This window comes from Passer domesticus, chromosome 13 (assembly GCF_036417665.1).
Source record: "Passer domesticus isolate bPasDom1 chromosome 13, bPasDom1.hap1, whole genome shotgun sequence".
NCBI classification, from domain to species: domain Eukaryota; kingdom Metazoa; phylum Chordata; class Aves; order Passeriformes; family Passeridae; genus Passer; species Passer domesticus.
This window is the reverse complement of record NC_087486.1, coordinates 15,150,462-15,167,088: the sequence shown is the minus strand read 5'-3', so window position 1 is coordinate 15,167,088 and position 16,627 is coordinate 15,150,462. Positions and strand designations below refer to the sequence as shown.

General features: G+C 51.3%; 1 protein-coding gene across 2 annotated transcripts in view; it reads right to left on the bottom strand.

Annotated features, from left to right (window-relative positions):
- PSD2 (pleckstrin and Sec7 domain containing 2) overlaps positions 1–16,627 on the bottom strand; it is a 74,466-nt gene that overhangs the window by 36,624 nt on the left and 21,215 nt on the right. The gene's annotated exons all lie outside the window — the stretch shown is intronic.

Sequence of the window (16,627 nt, the reverse complement as noted above, 5' to 3'; positions counted from 1 at the left end):
AGTGTTTGTTCCTCAGCATGCTCTGGTTCTCTGGGGTTTTCAGACATGGCAGTGCAAGAGTATTCCTTACACAGGGCTTCTGAAATATTTCATTACAAAGCCCCCCCAGCCAGCTAAAGTGGAGCAAAGGGACTCTGTGGTTGCAGGTTTCAGGACTAACCTGTCGATGTGAACCCACAGAATGTCCAGTTTCACCCATCAGATCCATAGAGTGAGATACCTGACTTTTGGACTGATCCTCCCAACAAACATGAGCCATGGTAAAGGTCTTGGAGCTAAATGCAAGCAAACCCGAGCTACCAAAGTGATTGATGTAGGAACATTGCTCTTGCAGAGTGTTTTTCACAACGCAGGGATGGACAGTGATGTGTCCCCTGAGGTGACCCCAGGCTGGGGGAGCATGTCAGGCCACCACGGATGGTGTGTCCCCTACAGACAGCTGCCTGAGCTCACAGGCCAGACTTGCAGAGAGTTGATTGAGACAAAAAGACAGGAGAGCACTGCCTGTGTGCTGCTAGAGGTGATGGGTGGGTCAGGGTCCAGATGTGCCACCTGCTTTCCAGGGGCTGGAAAGAGCCCATGGAGCAGCTTGGCAGCAGATGTCTGTGCCGAGTCCCTGCAGAGGGATCTGCTTATACCCTCTCTTGGGCTTGCCCTTGCAGGTCTTCAGCTTCATTCTCCACTAGCCTGACAAGAGAAAGGCTGGCCTAGACTTCCTGGGTCACCAGCACATCAGCCTCCTGTAGCCCAGAATCCCACCTGCAGAGCTGAGCTCTCCCAGGGGAGGGCAAAACAAGCCCCTGAGACAGTCCTCAGCTTCACACATGTGGGCCAAGTCTCCTCTAGCCTGTTCATCTGCCATCCCAAATTAAGAGGGAGAAGCTGTAAATCTGTTTCCCACCAAATCCAGGAGAGAAAATCAGTTCCAGACGCTTGGTGCTCCCATGCACTGACAGCAGGGCCCAGCCAATGCAGCATCTTGCAGGAATTTACTTGCAAAACTAACAGTCTCCTGAGCATAACCACACTGTGATCTCAAAAATACTGAAAACCTAACATGGGCCAAATTTTGACTTTCTCAAAGTGAAGGTATAATACAGGCATGCAAGACATGCAACTGAGCCACTACTCAAATCTTTGGAGGAATCTTTCCAGCAAAACTTTGCTGGTCTTTTTCTTAATATGAGATGAATAATGTAGGGGGATTCAGTGAATTTTTTTTTAAAACAGCCAGAAGGCTTTGAGCTGAAATTCTCCACCTCCCTGCCATCCATCCAAAAACTCCAGTAGGAACCACCCAAGCTGAATTCCAGTCCAACAGTTCAAGCTTGGCACAGCTGTATGCAACCAGAAAACAGGAAACTAAAAGCAGTTAGGAGATGAGCCTGACTAAGAAATGTTGGCAAACCTTAATAAGTGTGGTGTCCCAGCCATCCCTCCTAACTTTAAGTAACTTACATTATTTATATTAAAAGAAAACAACCACCACCATTTTTTATTACATATAAACTACTACAGTTGTTAAGCATTATACTACTGTTTCACCCTCTGTGAAGTCTCACTGGAATGTTTGTGGTCTGGAAGGAGTGCTGAGGAATCAATAGTTAGAGCCTTAGTCATGTTCCTCCTTGGCCTGTGTTCCTGCTGGAGAAGAGGCATCAGGGAAACCCTGGCAGGATGTGTGCACAGACTATTGCTGAGCTGGGAAGACCATCAGCTTCCAGTGTGACAGCCAGGAGGAGAATCCCAGGCCTCTTGCAGCCTCCTGACCCTTGAGGTTTGTGGGTCTCCCATTGCACACACCTCCTTGGGGACTGCTGTGTGCAGCACCCAAAGCCTGGAGACAAGCTGAGGGTGTAGCAACCCATGACAAACTCCCAACAAGTCACCAACTACTTGATTTTTGCTTGCAGTGGCAGCCACTTGAAGCACACACAGGTTATGAGTGGCTGAGGCTTCCCAGAATCTCCAGAGGAACTGCCAGATTGGATTGTGACAGTCTGTGGCTCTGATCACAGCTCTTCATGGTGATGCCTTGGACTGGAGTCCTGCAGCCAACTCCTGCCACACTCCCAGCTCATTCCATGGCAGCTGCAGAGGGTCTCTCCCACCCTGCAGCTCATCTGTGACCTGCTGCCTCCCCACCTGTGTGGGGAAGGTAGATGAGCAAAGGGAGGAGCAGACAGGGTGGAAGACAGAGCAAAGGGAGGAGCAGACAAGATTTTCCACAGTTTGGAAAACCTGGAAGAAAAAACGATGGTGGAACAGCTGGTTGCAACTGTCCATATCTGTCTCCAGCAGACAGCTGAAAGGTCACCAGCTCTGGACAAAGCCCAAAGCCAGATTCTCAACACTGTTCTGTTTGCTCTGGAAAGCACCAAAGAGCAGCTCAGCCTCTGAAGCTGCCACAGGAGAGGAGACACTGCAGCACTGGGGCAAGGGACAGGGGGTGCTCAGAGGTCCCTCTGGGGCTCCTCTGACTGTCCCAAAGCTGTACAGCCTGGCTGCCTCAAATTGCAGGCTGACATTCCCCAAGCCCCTCCTCATTTCATTCTGTGTCTGCTTTGCAAAGTGCTCTCTGAAGCAGGTAAGGGCTGAAATATGGCATGTGGGTTCCCATCAGGGGATTTTCACAAGTCCTGCCCTTTCTGCAGGCTCAGGCACCCTCTCAAGTGACTGCTCTTCCCTTGGTCCTGGGAATAGGGTGGGCACCCCTTGCATGTCCAGTGATCCCAGCCTCCCACAAGCATAACCAGGGTTAGCATTCAAAAGAGGGTCTGGCAGAAAAAGGGGGTGACCTGGCACATATCCCAGCCAGGACTGGTCACAGCAACAGATAATGTGGCCCTGCTGAGCTGTACACAGTTGTTAAGCAGGAGCTCCATGATTTGGAGCAGAGCAGCTATGTAAGGCCCCCATGAGTAGAAGAGCATGGATGCTTGCTAGAAAGAGCACATTATTGCTGTAGGAGAGGCTGAGGGCAGCCAAGGCATCCATGGTCCATGGCTAACCATGGCCTTTCCATCTCCTTCCCAGAGCTGGGGCTTGGTGGGAGAGATAGGACAGAGCCTGAAGGGACTGAGGATCCCATCCCTGTGGCCCTGAGGGGATGGAGGATCCCACCTCATGCTGCCCTGGTTTGCAGGCCAGACTCAGCAAGCCAACAGCTATTACCTTCATTTATCAGAATTCCACAGCACCAGCTCATCACTGTGAGTTTTCAGTGCCACAGGATAGGAACTCAGGACAGCCACTCACTCCCTGCTCCAGCCCCACTCTGCCCCAGGTCCTACACAGCCCCTGGACCAGGAGAAGACAGGGCAGGGCTGGCTGGCAGGGAGGGAGAGCAGAAATACCCCATGATGTGCTTTGGGATGATGCTGGATTTGCAGCAGGGACAGCAAAGCCAGGCTGGCATCCACTGCAGGGAAGCACTGGTCCCAAAGAAGCCGGGCAGAGAAGCAGCAAAGTTTGCCCTGATTTTGTGAGGGGTTGGAAACCACACAGCAGCTCTTTCAGGGACTGGCTCTGGAAGTGTCCCAGCTTTTGTTGAAGCTGAATGGCTGGTGGGAATGATTTATTTTTAATTTTCTTTCCTGCATTAGGAACTGGAAAGGCTCCCGCTTCAGTTTTGTGTAACCACTTGGCTGCTGGGACACAGGAAGGCTTGGAGAAGAATCCTGCTGCTTAGTCAAGCATGAGCTTTTCCTCAAGTTCATGCTGAGCTGGGCTGCTTCCTGCAGCAGCTTTCCTTCTCCTTGCTGCTCTGCATCCCGTTCCCTCCAGCTTAGTGAAGACAGAATCATGGAATGGTTTGGGTTGGGATGTTGAACTTCTTGGGCTAAAATGCCTGTAGTGCCATCCTTTGCTGTGATGGACCATGTGCTCCGAGTTCCTGTCCCCTGTGAGCAGGAATGGAATGTGCCCAGGCTGTAGATCCCATCCACAGCGTGGCTGCAGGACAGGGATGGATGTGCTTTTATCACCTCACTTACCAGTGAATTTACAAAAGGCAGGTGTCACACATTACCCTGCACACGGGCACGGTCAGGGCTCTTTGAGGAGACAATCCTGTGGAGAGATGGGGAGATCACAGCCATGGTTCTTCTTTTTGAAGTACATTTCTTCCTTCTTATGTCTCTGGTTTGACCTCTGCTCTTTCAACATGGCTGAAAAGAAAAACCTTCTACCATTCTCATTGTGAAAATACTCATTTATTTTCTCCATGGGCTTGTTTTTTATATGATTTTGAAGACCTCATCATCATTCTCAGCCTCTCCTCTCTAGACTGTAGACTTGCCTTCTTAGCCTGTTCTCAGAAGACAGCTTCTCTACCCCTTTGAGTATTTTGCCTACCTTTTTCTGGATTTTCTCTAATTCTTTTACTTCTATCACTTTGTTACAGTCTGAACACAGGGAAAGCAGCACTGCCTAGTGAACTCAACATGTGGGCAAAGATTTCTGCAGCACCAAACTGCTCTGTACATCACCCCCTGCTCCGTACAGGAGCCCTTCCCTGGTGACACCAAGTTCTAAGGCACCTGCAGTGTTTCTGCAGGCTGTGAGGGGCAGGGCTGGGCTGAGCCCTCAGCCACACACTGATGCCAGGGTTACACTTCACAGAGCCCCTGGAGCACTGATGGTCATTGCTCATGGGCAATAGGCTGTCCCAGTGGTTTCCATCCATCTCTGCCAGTGCAAACTCCAGGTCCTACATCCTTCACTTCCAATGTGGAAAAGAGGCCATGGATAAAACATATCCCACAGACTAAAATAAACCAGCTACATGCTAAAAAAAGAGTCTTTGGGTAATCAGAAATCACTGTGCACGGAACATACTTTTTCTTGAAACCAAATCCTACAGCTCCTTATTTTGAATTTTTATTAGAGTCCCCAGAGCAATTAGGACACATTGAAATCCAAATGACTCCTGCTAAACTTCATCCTGGGGAAAAAACAGCAGCTTTTTGCTTATGGGAAACAATAAACCTGAGTCTTAAAATCCTTAACAGCTTTCCTGTTTGTACTCTTTTGCAGTTATTAAAACCAGGAAAAATAAAATAATATATTTAGTATTTTTTTCATGTCCCTTTCCTTGTACTGACACCTTGGCTGGGCAGCACTTGGTGCACTGAGCCTTGCTCCAGCCCTGGGTGTGCACCGTGCAAACCTGACTGCTCCCTTCACAGGGGAAACAACTGTGATCTCAAGCCTGTGGAAAGAGGTGAGAGCCTGGACTGTGCCCAGCTCTGGGCTTCTCAGGCCAGGAGGGACCTGGGGCTCCTGGAGAACGTCCAGGGAGGCTGCGGAGCTGGGGAAGGGCCTGGAGCAGCTCGGTGCCCAGGAAAGGCTGAGGGAGCTGGGGCTGCTCAGCCTGGAGAGGAGCCCCAGTGAGAGGGGCCTCGGCCCTGGCTGGCCCTGTGTGCCCCATGTGTCCCTGGGTGTCCCTGTCTGTCGGTCCCTGGTGTCCCTGGGTGTCCCTGTGTATCCCAGTCTGTCCCTGTATGTCCCAGTCTGTCCCTGTGTCCCCCAGTCTGTCCCAGTGTGTCCCAGTCTGTCCCAGTGTGTCCCAGTCTGTCCCTGTGTGTCCCTGTGTGTCCCTGTGTGTCCCAGTCTGTCCATGTGTGTCCCTGTGTGTCCCAGTCTGTCCCAGTCTGTCCATGTGTGTCCCAGTGCGTCCCTGTGTGTCCCAGTGTGTCCCAGTGTGTCCCAGTCAGTCCCAGTCTGTCCCAGTCTGTCCCAGTGTGTCCCAGTGTGTCCCTGTGTGCAGGCTCAGGGCAGGCCCAGGCTCTGCTCCAGGCCCAGCCATGGCCCCAGAGCCACGGGCAGGGCCTGAGCCCAGGAGCTGCCCCTGCCCAGGAGGCAGAGCTGCTGCCCTGGCAGTGCCAGCCCTGAGCAGATGGGGCAGAGGCTGTGCAGTGTCCCTGCCTGGGGACATTGCAGATATTCCTGTGCCCTGAGCTCTGGGATGGCCCTGCTGGAGCAGGGAGGTGGCACCAGGTGAGCTCCTGCGGGCCCATCCAACCTTCCCCAGCCTGTGGTTCTGTGGTTCTGTGGCTGCACCCTCACTTTACATCTTGGTGATGTGGTAGGAGTCACCTAAGCCTCCACAAAAAGAGGGCCAAGGCACTGGGACAATGAGCTGATGGGTCTCCCAGGAGAAATGTGAGCTTGAGGCAGAAGGTCCAGGATGTGGATGAACATGGACCTGAATGTCCTTGTGTTTCAGACAGCATGTCAGGTCTGGAATCTTCCTGGAACAGGCTCCTTTGAAATCCCACCCAGGGTCTCTCAGCTTCACTGTGGGAGGACAAAGATCCTGGTGCACTCACTGGGGTCTGTCTGATCCTCAGATCCTCCCTCCTGCAGAAGCAAACCCTGACCCCCTTGGAGACCTTGCAGGGCTCCCTGTGGATTGCTCCTGCAGAAACCCACTGCCATTCAGGAATCCTCCTGTGGCTCAGAGAGAACCAGGAGCCTCCAGAGAGGCAACAGCAAAGGAGGGCAAATTTTACTGCATCCTGGGGGAAGGAGGAGAAGGGCAGCTCCCCAGGGATGTTGTTCCTGCCTCTCCAACACAATGCTCCCCACTCAGTGGGTCTGGCCAAGGAGGTTGTTTGCTGCAGGAGCCCACAGCACAGATCTCAAGCCTGCAGCTGTAAAAGGATCACAGGGACACCAAAGGATCCCAGCCAGCTCTTTCCTGGCATGGGAGAAAAAGTGGAGAAAAGGGACAGAGATCTTTTGTGCCCTGGCACCTTTCAGGCAGCTCCCAGAGCTCAGAGAAGAGCTTGATAGAAGGAAGCCTGTTCTGGGTAACAGGTGAGTCCCAGTGGCTCCAGCCTTGCCTTAGTGCAGAACAAACACTGTAATCAGTCCATGCTGGGCTGAGTCCAACTCAAGACAGGAGTTTTCAGGAGTTTTAGGCTCAGCTCAGAGTTGGCTCCATCCTCACCTGTGCCTGTCTGCTCTGGTGCTCACCTCCTCTGGAAGGGGAGTTTATAGTTTGATTGTCTATAGGGTTGGGTTTTTTATATAAAACCAGGCTGTTTATGGGGCCTTTCCACTCAGTTCTGTGCAGCATTGTAATTGAATTCATTAAAATCCAGCTTTCCCCACAGCCAGGGCTACCTTCCATAAAAATCCACAAGAGTTGCAACTGCTTCTCATAACCCATAAATGGAAACAGCTTCTTCCCCTCTCTTTCCCTCCCTTTGCTTGATCCTCCTTCCCCACATTCTCCCAGTACCCAAAATAATAAAACAGGGCTGGCAGCTGACTCAGACCCCAGAAAAGGAAATTCCTGCCATGCTGTCTGTCTACACTAAACCCATGCAACGCCTCGCTGCAAGATTTCAGGAGGCAGCAGGCGAGCCCATCCTGCTTGTCCCCTGGGACACACATCCAGAGGGATGGAGACCAGAACTGCAGAATGAAAGGGAGTTTTGGAAGGGAGGCAAATTCCCTTCACACTCCAACACATCCATAACCCTTGGAGATGAGGGCCAGTAACACATCAGATTTTGGTGGGGATTTTGACCACAAAAGCTGGTAGACAATGTGTGCAGACAGATGGCTCCAGCCCAAGGGATGTGGGGACCAGCAGCTCTGAGAGTCCAGGACGTGCAGAGATGGTTTTGGTCTCCTTGAGAGCCCAGTGTGACCCAGAGAGCAGGGAGCAAGGTCTTCCTGAGCATCTCCCAAAGCTGTCAGGAGAGGGGGATGACAGCAAACAGACTTGTGTGGGTGCTGACATCAGAGAAAGCTGGTTTGGAGCCAGCTGATGGTGTCCAAAGCTGACGTGCAGCAACCTGCGACACCAGACAACTCCTCACTCATCAGTGAGAGTGTGAAATCTCCCATTCTATACACACAGCACTTCTTCATCCACCGGGAACCACCAGGAACAACCTGCTGGCATTAGTGTGAGTGACAGAGCCACTCTGGAAGCTGGAGGATGAAGAAGGGGATCCTCTTTTGAGAAAGAGAACAGCAAGCATTGTGGATGTCATTATATACATCTACAGACATCTCAAAAGGTCTGCATTTCCACCCTGGACCATCTCCAGGTAAAAAGGAATATCTTCAGTCTCTGTGAGGAGGGTGACCAGGCTCCCTTGGCAGAGAGGAATGGTCTTTGTTTTGCCCAGCAGAGACTCAGCCCTGCTCTCCAAAGGGCTCTCCCTGCCCCTCAGTTAAGCATGATTTCTGCTTGCCAACACAGCTCTGTGAACATCATGATGGTCTCCACATCCTCCAGAGAAACATCTGCTTCAAGGCTCTTGGATGCTCCTGAGGGTCACCACGTCAGCCTTGCAATTCCAGCTGGCCTCCAGACCAGGAGCACTGGTACAAGGCACCCACGGACAGGCAGCAGAGACTTGACTGCTGAAGATGTTTGAGTCCAGAAAAGGCTTTTGGAGAGTCCAGATAGGACTAATTGCTCTGACTGACTTCAGCAAGCAAAGCATAACACAGGATCAAGCAGTGTCCACTTTGGACCTGAGGCGAGTCATCCATCTGTGAGGGGAACAGCTGGGTAACTGTCACACCAGTGGGCACTTTCTGTGTTCATCTCAGTGGAGGAAAGGAAAGGAAGGGCAGCTTCCCTCACCCAAATCAGACTGAGATGCACTTATTTGGCTTGAAAACACAGACTCAGCCAAGATTTGCTGACAGCCAACAGGGCTGAAACTTCTCTGCCTGAAATTAGAGGGCGTTAGGGCACAGAACGTGGCAATTCCACTAAAGTCAGCAGCTCCACTTGGGCATAAAGCTGTCTGCACAGAGGACCTGCAAGGAACAGCCTGAGAACAGGAGATCTAATATGAAGGGACTTTAATACGTCACCAGGACCAAATCAAGACATTTGAGAGGCAAAGTGGAGAGAGAAAGCCACTACAGGGGAGCAGACAGGACAATGGTGTAGGAAAATCACTGCTCTCAGACTAGGATGAACATCAGCCCTTTTCTTAGTGAATACTTCACCCATAAGCTCACCTCAACAGGCAGGTTTAGCCCAAAATTTCCACTTTTTTTTTTTTTTTTTTTTTTTTTAAACTGCAGGAAACATTCCTATAAAAGAAGCATGGGCCAAGTAAATCTTTCCAAGGCAAACAGATCATCACTGATCTTCTGAAAACTGCCTGTTGGCTGCAGAAAACCAAAGTAGGACCAACAGTTCATCATTCTTCCAGGTTGGAGGAGTCTCTCACTCATTCTGTTCTCTGGAAAGGGTGTCTGTTTTACAGGTAGCATGACCACTCTCTCCTTTCTCCAGCATATTTCACTGAAGGAAAAATGGTGTGGGGCACACCTACATTTTTGGTGGGTCCATCACATCTGTGTAGTGATGTGCTGTGTGCTTAGTCTCCCAGGCTGCAGTCAGCAGGGTGTAGAAATGGCAGAAAATATAATTGCATTTTTATTCTCAGAACTTACAGGCCAGGATGGAATCACTGACAGAAAAGCAGGATTTCTCTGCTCTGTGAGGATGTGTTGAGTTATCATTATCTTTAACATGGCACAGGAGATGCTGCTCAGAACTTGGGTATACCAGAACTTGCTTGAATACATGGAAAAGCACTTTGAGTGAGAGTCAGCTCACCCAAATGTAGACATCTCCAGCTGAGCTCAGCCCCCAGGGTTCAGAGTCAGCAGAAAGGCTGTGTCTGATCTGCATCAGAAATTTTTGTTAAAGCAGAAGAATTCACTCTGCTGCTCTCTGCCCCCCAGCCTGGGACAGCAGCCCCAGCTCTGATGATTCTGCTGCCAACACCCACATGAAAAACACGAGGCTGCTGCCCAGCCCTGCTGAACACACTTGGGCTGCAAACGCTTCCACAGGAACATCTTACTGTGACATGGCCAGATCTGGCCCCCCCAAGCAGGAATGCTCTGAGCAGCCTGAAATGTTGAAGCTGACTTGCTTTGAAAACAGAGCAAGTTGCCCAGAAAGTGCAAGTGAAACCCTGGTGGAGCCATTTTGCAGCTCCTGTGCAGAGGCTGGATCTGCCCTTAATGGATGTGCTGGATAACCATGGTGAGAGCAGCAGGATTTCCCTGAGGAAGGACTAACAGGCACACTCCTAGACTGATGTAAAGGTGCTTTATAGGGACAAGGATGCTGCTTCTTCTCAGGGGAATTACAAAGGAGCAAAAAGCTCATCAGGATGATGTAATTGCACCAGGACAGTGTTTAACCACACCTGCTCTGGGACCAAAAGGCTCCCCCAACCTCTGAGATGCCCTGAATTAGGTTTTGTGGCAAGGGTAGAGCAGAGCTGCTCCACCAGCCTGCAGTAGGGTCATTGTGCCTCTTAGCAGACTTTTTTAGGTGTTCTCAGGGCTTTTCTCCTGCTCCCTAGACATCATTACATTTGGGCATCAGACAGTGACTTTGGGAACTGATGAATTACGTGCTGGACTGAGGCTTTACTGAAGCACAGAGAGGCCAGAGGGGCCTGCCAGAAATAAGCGTGCTGTAAAGATGAAAGAGTTCAGGAGATGAGTGCTGCTCAGCCTGGTGCAGCCAGTGACCCAATGACACAGTGGCACACGAGGAGTGGCAGCCAGGTTTGCTGCAGGGCACAAGTGTGCAAACTGCAGTGGTGTGCCTGACACTGGCAATCTCTGATTGTTACTGTGGGCAGAATCAAAGGGACAGTGTCCTCACAAGGTGCACTCCTTGCAGTTTGCTGTTATTGGAGAACAGTGGATTTCCTGCTCTCTGCTTTCAGGAAATATCCAGCTCATAAAGCACAGGTTTCTGCTACAGAACCATTCCCTACATCTACCAGGTGCTGCTGGAATTTTGTGGCCACTTTTCTGCTCCCCTGCTCTGATGGCAGTAATAGTAACACATCTGCATTTTAGGTGTTGCTATCAAGCTGTGATCTTGCTGTGATCCTGCACATCCAAACCTCCTGCCTTTCACCTGGGCTTGTCACTCTGCTCCTGGTCCCCAGGCAGCTCTGGATCAACACTCCAGGCATTTTGGAATCACCTCCTCTTGGACTCAGCCCAGCCCTCACAGCGGGGGCACACAGGAAATCCTGAACCTCTGCACACTGAACTCTCCCCATTCTTGCACGGAAAAGTGAAAAGACTCTGGAGAAAGCCTGTAAGGGCGGAAGGAGGACTATCCAAAAGTCTGGGATAAAAATCTCTTGCTCTTTCCAGACAGTTTTATGGTTTCGGGTGAGGGATAATGCCCTCCCTGGTGTCCCATGGCTCCTGCAGAGGCAGCTCCCAGCCATGCATGCACCAAACACCCTTTCACCATGCTCAGGTGCTGTGCTTAAAGGATCACCTGCAGGAGAGGCAGGGGGACAGGATGGGCTCCAGTGGCACACGCCTTTCCCAGCAGCCCCTAGGAAGGAGCCACCAAAGGAAACTGCCTCAACTGCTGCAGCAAATTGATTCTCTCTACTTCTGTGAGGATAAACAGCCCCATGATTATCTGCTGCCTCAGTTTCCACACCCATGCGTGGAGAAAGCTGCCTCCTGGGTTCTGGGGAAGAGGGAGGGCTTTCATGTTGAGAGAATACCAAGAGACCTGGATAAACTGCCTTGAAAGGACGCACAATGTCCTCTCCTGGAAAGGCAGGTTAACACTCCCAGCTGCAGGCAGGCAGCTCCTGTTTCCAAGCTCAGGACTCTGGTGAGGAGTGGCTTGAATAGCTGCCCTTGCCTGGTGCTGCTAACTTAGGAGGCAAAACCTAAATACTCATTAAGGCAGCACTTGGCACAAACCCCATCCTCAATTACAAAAATCAATTCATTTTTTTTATGAGTCTGAAGCCTTTGGGGCCTTATAATCTAATTAAATAAAGCTTTCTCACTTTCCTCTTGCCTGCTCCCCTAGCTTCTGTTGTACCAGTAAAGACAAATATATATTTTTAATTTAGCAGAATTCCCCTGCATCGTGTATCTCCTTCTGGCCACAAACCCCTTCCGTTTCCCCCGTGCCTGTGTCCTGCTTGGGCAGGCTGCATCCACAGCCTTTTGTTCCTGGAAAGTGCCAAAACTCCAGGGTCCCAGTTCTCCTCCATCCACTCCCACAGGCTGGGTAGAAGTGCCTGTCTGAGGAGCAAATATGCAGAATGTGGGAAGGAGCAGAGCCCCACACAAGGTGAGCTCAGCACTGGGAGTGGTGCCTCGTGTCACACTGAGGGCAGGACTCATCCAAGGCTGCCAGGTCTGTCTGCCATGGCATACCCTGAGTCGGAAGGGACTCACAAGCAACATCTAGTCCAGCTCCTGGCCCTGCACAGGACAGCTCAGCAATCCCACCCCCTGCCTGAGAATGTTGTCCAAATGCTCCTTGAACTGCCAGGACGTGCAGTGAGGAGATGCTGCTTTAGGACATGCAGTGGGGAGAGGCTGGGGGTGACCTGGAGAAGGTGCCACAGGGTCCCCAAATGGTCTGGTTGGAAAGGACCTTAAAGATCACCTCATTCCCTGCCATGGGGAGGGTCACTTTCCACTAGACCACGGCCATCTTCTCTTCCTGTGTCCAGCACCAGCCAACAGCAAGTGGCCGTGCACGAGTGGGCAGAGATCTCTGTGAGTGTGCCCAGGCCCTGCTGTGGAGGAGGATGCAGTCAGCAGGTCCTGCTCTCTATATGGCAGCACCTGATGTTTCCCTGAGAAGTCCTCAGACCAGCCAGCTCTGGATCAGGTGCTGGAGGAAGGCTGGAAGGTACCACAGGGAACACCCTCTCCACCTCTATGAGGCTTTTGCCTAGAACTGTGTGAAATTTTTTGGAAAAATTGTTCAATTGCAATTATAGGTCAGATAGACCTTACCTAGGGTTGTGATGCTCTTGTGCTGAAACCACTGAAGGGCTGGATTAAAAAGAAAAAAAAAAGTTGCAAGAACGAAGCTTTTTGCCTTGACTTTGGAGCATGTAAGCAAATCCAAAAAAAATGCAACCCCTCAATTTAGTTTGATATCACAGCATTTCCCTACTATCCTACAATTTTTTAAAGATTTAAAAGAAAAAGATATTTGGGTCAAATTTGTTTTTCCGTATCAAGAAAATAATAGAGAGACAAGTGCACATGGGGGAGGAGAAGCCAGAGAGGAGGCTGAGCTCACATCAGTTTCCCTGGGCTTTTCAGTAAGGTTGGTGAACCGTGAGCGTATCAGGCACTGGGGTCTGATGTCAGTTTTCCTGCTTGATGTTGATCAGGAGAACTCAGAGGCACATGCTCTAACCCCCAGAAAGGGGACATCACTGGGATTTCTCTCCTAGGTTCTGTCTTTTGAGGGGGAATTCAGTTCTCCACCGCAGGGCCACAGCAAGGCCATGGAGACAGGGGAGCTCAGCTGCATCGCCTGGAGGGACACAAGGATGGGCAGTGACCGCACAAGACACCACATCCAGCTGCGAGCCCCCAGCCCAGCAAGCACTTCATCCCAAAGGTCACAGAGCAGCCCTGTCCCCAGCACGTCCCTGCCACCATCACAGCACATGGAAAGCTCCCAGACACACTGGGGGCCTCTGCAGTGTGGAGGTGTCAGAGCTGGAGAGCAGGAGACACAAAACCAGCGAACAAAGATTTTGCCAGACTGGGGCTTTGGGAGATTATCCTTGGAACCAGACCACGTTCCATGCTGTAGAGGAAGGCAGAAGATCCTGGGATGAATCCTGGGCTCATCCTGCTTGGAAGGAAGCATTGCCCCATCCCTGCCCCTGCTGAGGTGTGTCACAGCAGCCACCAGTGTCAGGCACCCCACCAGCACCACCTTTGCTGGGAGCCGTCCAGCATGTCTCAGAGAAGAAGAGGACACAGCAGAAGATGAGGCAAGGCTGGGGGCACCACAGAGGTGACCCCTGAGCAGTTCCCATGGCACCCCTCAGAGTGGTGCTGGGAAGACCCCTTCAGGTGTGGTCTCCTCTTTTGGGACCCAGTGTGAGCACAGCTCCTGGCCAGGACATGGGGACATGGGGACGTGGGACAGTTCCTTCAAACAACCTGACAGCCTCAGCCACCTGCCAGCCCTGACTCTTCCACAGGCCCTTCAAAACCACAAAGCTGAGAAACCACAAGGGCAATACGTGAGGTGGTGAGGAGGAGGCAGAGGAAGGAGTGGAGGAAATGTGAAGAGGTAGGTGACAAACCGTGTGCCCAGTGCCAGGCTGAGGCTCAGAACCCAGAAAAAGCATGGAGAGCACAAGAAGGGGTTTGGGCTCAGCTGCAGAATGTCTGCTGCAGCTCCTTACTCCCTCTGGCCCTGCCTGGTGCAAGTGAGGGAGCCCTCGGCCTGATCCAGAGATGGGCAGTGTTTGCTCCAGAGGAATCCCCAGTGTCCCCTCCTGGGAGCTGAGCAGAGCTAGGTGCTGCCCAGGCTCAGGGCTATGGACTGCAGGGAAGGACCTCCCCAAGCCTCTCAGCCACTCCTGGAACACAAAGTACAGCAGTGAGGATGAAGGGAGAGGTGTTCACTGTCCAGCTTGGACAGGTGCCTCTCCCCTGTGAGCCCAGCCTGCCAGTCACCTCCCCAGGGTGACAGGAAACAGGGAGAAGCCAGAACTGACCCAGTCCCTCTCACACCATACCCCCACAGGGAAGTACCATGAGCTTCCTGTGCAGAATCCACCTGAATCACTCCTATGGCTCCATCCAGCCACTGAGAGCCTGGATGCACTGGGCCTCCCATGGATCCTGTCCCAGCACATCCCTGAGAAAGGCATTTTCCAGCCAAAAAGGGCAAGGAGGATGATTTCACCTCCAGCAAATCTGGCAAAGAGGCGTGTCCACAGCAGAGACTGTCAGGTAGCAGAGCAAGCAGCACCCACAAGGGATGTGGCCACTTTCACCAGGAGATCACCCACTCCAGGGACTGCTCACACTCAACCTCCAAGGAAGCTTTTCCCTCAGCAGGAATCGCTGTGCCCATAGCCAGCACTTTGCTGGCAGCAGCCACAGCTCCCTCCCAGCCCAGGGAACATCCTTCTGGCAACTGCACCAACCTGTGCGAGTCAGCAGGGCCACACACAGGTGCCTGTGTGGGAATTGAACAGGGAATTCCATCTCCTTCTGGCAACAAGAACCAGCTCCAGCTTTGTGCAGAACCACGGACACCACATGGGGCAACTTTGGATTTCAAAGGAGGCTTTTAACTTGAGTTGCTTTGACATGGTGGCCTGGCATACTCAGCACTGTGTGCCTCAGGACAGGCACACAACACACAAACCCATGGCACGGAAGCTCGTGGCACTGCTGGATGGAGGGAACTACATTGCTGGAAAAACCCATGGAGGAAGAGGACATAAAGCTGTTGGGTGATGGGATGGAGAGCAGAGAAGTGATGGGACTATGGGTTGAAGTCCAGAAGAACAATTCAGGGTGTTTCAGCAGGGAGATGAGAGGTGAGGAGCACCAGTGGGGAGAGCAGAAAGCCAAGACACCTGTGAGGGCTTCATGTGAAGAGCCACGTAATGGGCCATGCAAGGAGAACAGCCTGAGGTCAGAAAAGCAAGTCCTTGTCTTGGGCACCTCAGAAACTGCTCTGAAAGTGCTTGAGTCCCTCTTGCCACCTCTGTGGAGCTCTCATGAGTGGCCTCAGCAAACACACGCTCACCCCACCCACCTGGTCTCCATGAACTGGAGTTACTGCTCCCCATCACCACCTCCCCCATGCAAGCAGGACACTGAACAGGCCTGGTGGTCACACAGAGGTTCTTCCTGGCAGAGCTCCTGTGCCCCTGCCCAACGCTGCCATTGTCACCTTGGCAAAGTCATTTAACCACGCCAAGCCTCAGTTTCCCCAGAGAATAATCCAGCCACCTCCCAGGGCAGGCTGAAGAGTGCTAAGGTGCTGAGACAGCAGGAACTCAGTATTAATGCAGAACTACTTGGCTTCTAGCCTCACACACCCAAAGAGATCTCCAGGGAAAACTACCCACTTCAACTCCACTTGTGCCTAACTTTTAGGGGGAAAAGAGGCCCAGAATGAGAACCATCCATTTTGTGAATTAGCTATCTCTCTGACATCCCCTCTGGACTCAGCCACCCACTTTCAGACTTTATCCATTGTTTGCTTGGACTTGTACGGGAAAAATCACATTAAGGAAAATCCTAGTTGAATCACAGACTTCGGAACAGTTGCAATGGACAATTTGACAAGGACATGGGGATTTAACATATTTTTAAAGCAAAAATATCTAATGATAATATGCTCCACTCCTGGCTAAAAACATTATCTACTGGCATGGGGGGAATTAAAGCCATAATGCCAGCTACTATAATGCAGGCCTGGAACTCCATGCAAATATTATCCTGATCCAAGAGCTACAAAGCTCTGTTTATCCTAGTAATTAATTCTGTCTTATGTTTAGTGATACAATTAGAGAAACACTGCCATTCTGATGGGCTTGCTTCCACCAGTGCCTTTTACTATATTTACATGCCCACAATAGGCTTGGTCTCACAGAAAAGGGTGAAATTGCATTTATGGAGACAATGCCACATGCATTCCCAAAGCATTTTAGAGATGTAAAGTTAGGCTCCAAATTGCACGTTTATTGTGTGAGCACACAATGAGCTTAGATTAAATATTGACTAAAGCCAGCCTAAGACCCAAAATAATGAAGATGAGCACAATAGTGTGATTTAC